We start from the raw sequence: 3,257 nt of genomic DNA on the forward strand, positions 1-3,257 counted from the left end.
TGTGCCCGTCTCCTGCAAACCCTCTTGCTGCGCCCCCACGTCCTCCTGCTCTTGCTGCTGCGCCCCCTCTTGCTGTCCAGCCAGCACCTGCTGCCGCCCGGCCTCCTGCGTGTCCCTCGTCTGCCGGCCCACCTGCTGCAAACCCGCCTGCTGCGCTCCCAGCTGCGGCCAGAAATCTTGCTGCTGACCACAGGCTGCTGCTCTCTGTCCCCCCGACTGACGCCCCCTGTCTCTCCCCTGCCCCGGGTGCCACTTCTGCTGGTCTCCGGGATCCCTCCCCGAGCATCAGCCTCAGTAACTGACCGGCCACTGCCCGCCACCCTGCCTTGCAGAGACCTCGGAGATGCCCAGGTGCAGCAAACAGCTCCGCCATCACAACCCATGTGGGTCTCTTCCAAACCATGGCTGCCCTCAGCCCCGGCCCCTGTGTGGCGTGCACCCGAGCCCACTGCTTGCAGCCCCTTGGCAGGCTCTCTCTCAGCTCATGCCTGTAACCGGGCCCTCTGCTTGCAGCCCCCTGGCAAGCTCTCTCTCAGCTCATGCCTGTAACCGGGCCCTCTGCTTGCAGCCCCCTGGCAGGCTCTCTCTCAGCTCATGCCTGTAATCAGGCCCATTGCTTGTAGCCCCTTTACAGGCTCTCTCTAATGTCAAAGTGTACGAGGATAGCCTTGGCCATGGCCTGCCTGCTAATAAATAGCATCAACCTTACTTTTCTGGCCTCTCACTTGTTTTGTTTCCTTATCTTTGTCCCAGCTGGGAAAGCGAGAGCCTCACGCTGGCATAAGGCAGCCTGAGGATCTCATGTGGCCCCAGGAATCCATGCCCAAAACGAGCAGCATGCCACAGAACAGCTTCACCAAGGTCCTGCAGAGCTGGGCCCTTTCACTTTCCTTCCCTAATTCCCATCTAATTCTTTGAATTTTTTCTCCTTATATATGCTTCTTTGAACCTTTTTTTGCCACCTGCCCAATTAATCTTTTCCCTTTTATCCTTCTGAATAATAAGTTTTGCATCAACTTATGTCACCCCCCCTCCTTCTTTTTCCTCTTACTCATTCTTCTGCCTTGGTTTTCAGTTAATTTTTTCTTTTCTCCCTTTCAATCATCTTCATCTGTTCTTTTGATATTTTTGATAGGCAAAATCCAGTGGTTTTTTAATAATCTCACTTTCAAATAAATTGATGACCTATAAAATCATATGTGCAATGTCATCTCTATTTTTTATAAATAAGGAATAATCAAGAATGGGAAATCATTAGAAGAGTTTTTTCTCTAAAAGTTTTCAGTCATTTTATTTTTGTTTTTACTTAAAGTTTTCCTGAGAAATGAAGATTTCTAGATGAGAAAGATATGCATTTCTGGTATGTTCAACCATGGGGAATGTCCAGACCTTAATACTCTTGTTTTTTTATCTCTGGTCCAGCCAGAAAAACAGTTACTTTGTCAATGAGCACATTATATGAAGCTTGGTGTAACAAATTCCGTTTAGCTTAGTTTATCAAGGACTTTGTAATCCATAGAGAACATTTTGGATTTTATGTTTGAGGCATTAGGAAGTCCCTGAAATTTATTGAGTCATAAGTTACATGATTAGAACCACACTTGAATACATTCCCTTTAGGATCTGAATAGAATTTGGTTTAGAGTAGGCTTTCGCTGGGCAGACCTATCAACAGGCATGTGCAGTGCTCAAGACATGAGATGATATGTCTCCCGACTCCTGAAATCAAGAAAAGTAGCATATTAGAGAAATATATCAAAGGAAAATCTGACAGATTGTGGCATCATATTGGATTTGTGAGATGAGAGCATGATGTCCAGGTTGATTCCTAGGTGGTGAGCCTAAGGGACTTATAGGAGCCTGTTAGGAGTATTATTTGGAAATACAATGAATTCAGCTTTGGACATATTGGATTTAAAATGTTTTCTGGACCTGTTCAAGGTTTGTGAATTTAACAATGAATTTTTTCTCATATTCAGATCTCTTTCCTCATTGAAACTAATAGGCTGATAATCTTGTTTCTTAAATACTCTAAAATATCAGTAGTTCACTGAACATGTATCTTCATGCTGTGACCCCAAACAGATTATTCATGAGAAGCTCCCCACAGCCTCATTATCTCTGTATCATGCTCTAGCCATGCTCCCCTTTATTCTGCTATCATTTTGCCATTCATGCTTCCCATTTGGGGAATCATAATCAAATCATTTCCTCCATTTTTCTTCCAAAGAGTTGTTGGTCTATTCCTCTCTGGCTTCATTCACCAACCAGAATCTTTCTCAGCCATAAGCCCCTCACTAGCCATCACTCTTCTCTATTTCAAGTGAATTAAAGAAGTATTTACTAATGGGTTTCTCTTTGCCCGGCAGTCTGTTATGTGTTATGAGTACAAATGCTGTCAGAAAGATAGTGCCCTCAAAGAGCTTCCATTCTAATGAGAGAAATGAAGCAATCTCCCATTGGGTTGGCTCCCACCGATCATGGTGGGATGATCATTAGTCAGGAATGGAGCTAAAAAGGAATGCAGTGAACATAGCTAGACTAGGCCTTTCTTCAAATGGAACTTCTAGAAAGAACTGACCAATCTACAAAAGTCCCAAGCCCAGGAGTGGCAGACTTTTCAAGATGAGAAAGCTTCATTCGCTACTGGAGAATGAAGGCAAAAACAAGTCTGGACTGTTGGGAGATGGGCCCAGAGAGGAATGCAGAAGAGATTCTATATGTTTCCTATACTCATTGAAGGTATGCCTCTAAACATAGAGAGACCAGCTCTCATTCTGTTGTATTCCAGACATTTCAATTCACCATAATTTTGTGTGTCTCTGGCTGAGCCTGGCACACAAAAAGCATTTAATAGTTGCTTTATTTTATTCCTGCCTTGATAGGTATCATCTTATCCCTGTAATGGAAGTGCTGCAGTAGGTTCCGGGACTTTCTATTCCACTCAGTTCCACAAATAATCATTAGGCACCTAAGGGTTCCATGGTATACTAGGTCCTAGGAGTACCAAGAAAATCTCCAAAGCAATTTCATGTAGCTTATGGCCTAGTAGGGCCTGGGAAATATTCCTTCCCCTCTATGGCCCTCAATTCCTCATTTGTAAATGAAGGATTGAATCAGATGAGCTCTAGTCTCCATCTAGGATTCCATGATCTTAGTCCTGAGAGTGGGAGAATAGAAGAGAATCAGGATCAAGGAAAAAGATCCTTTGCTTTGCTTGCACCACCACCAGAGGGCAAAAGCATTCCATCGCTGAT

The sequence above is a fragment of the Antechinus flavipes genome, chromosome 4 (assembly GCF_016432865.1).
Source record: "Antechinus flavipes isolate AdamAnt ecotype Samford, QLD, Australia chromosome 4, AdamAnt_v2, whole genome shotgun sequence".
In the NCBI taxonomy this organism is placed as follows: domain Eukaryota; kingdom Metazoa; phylum Chordata; class Mammalia; order Dasyuromorphia; family Dasyuridae; genus Antechinus; species Antechinus flavipes.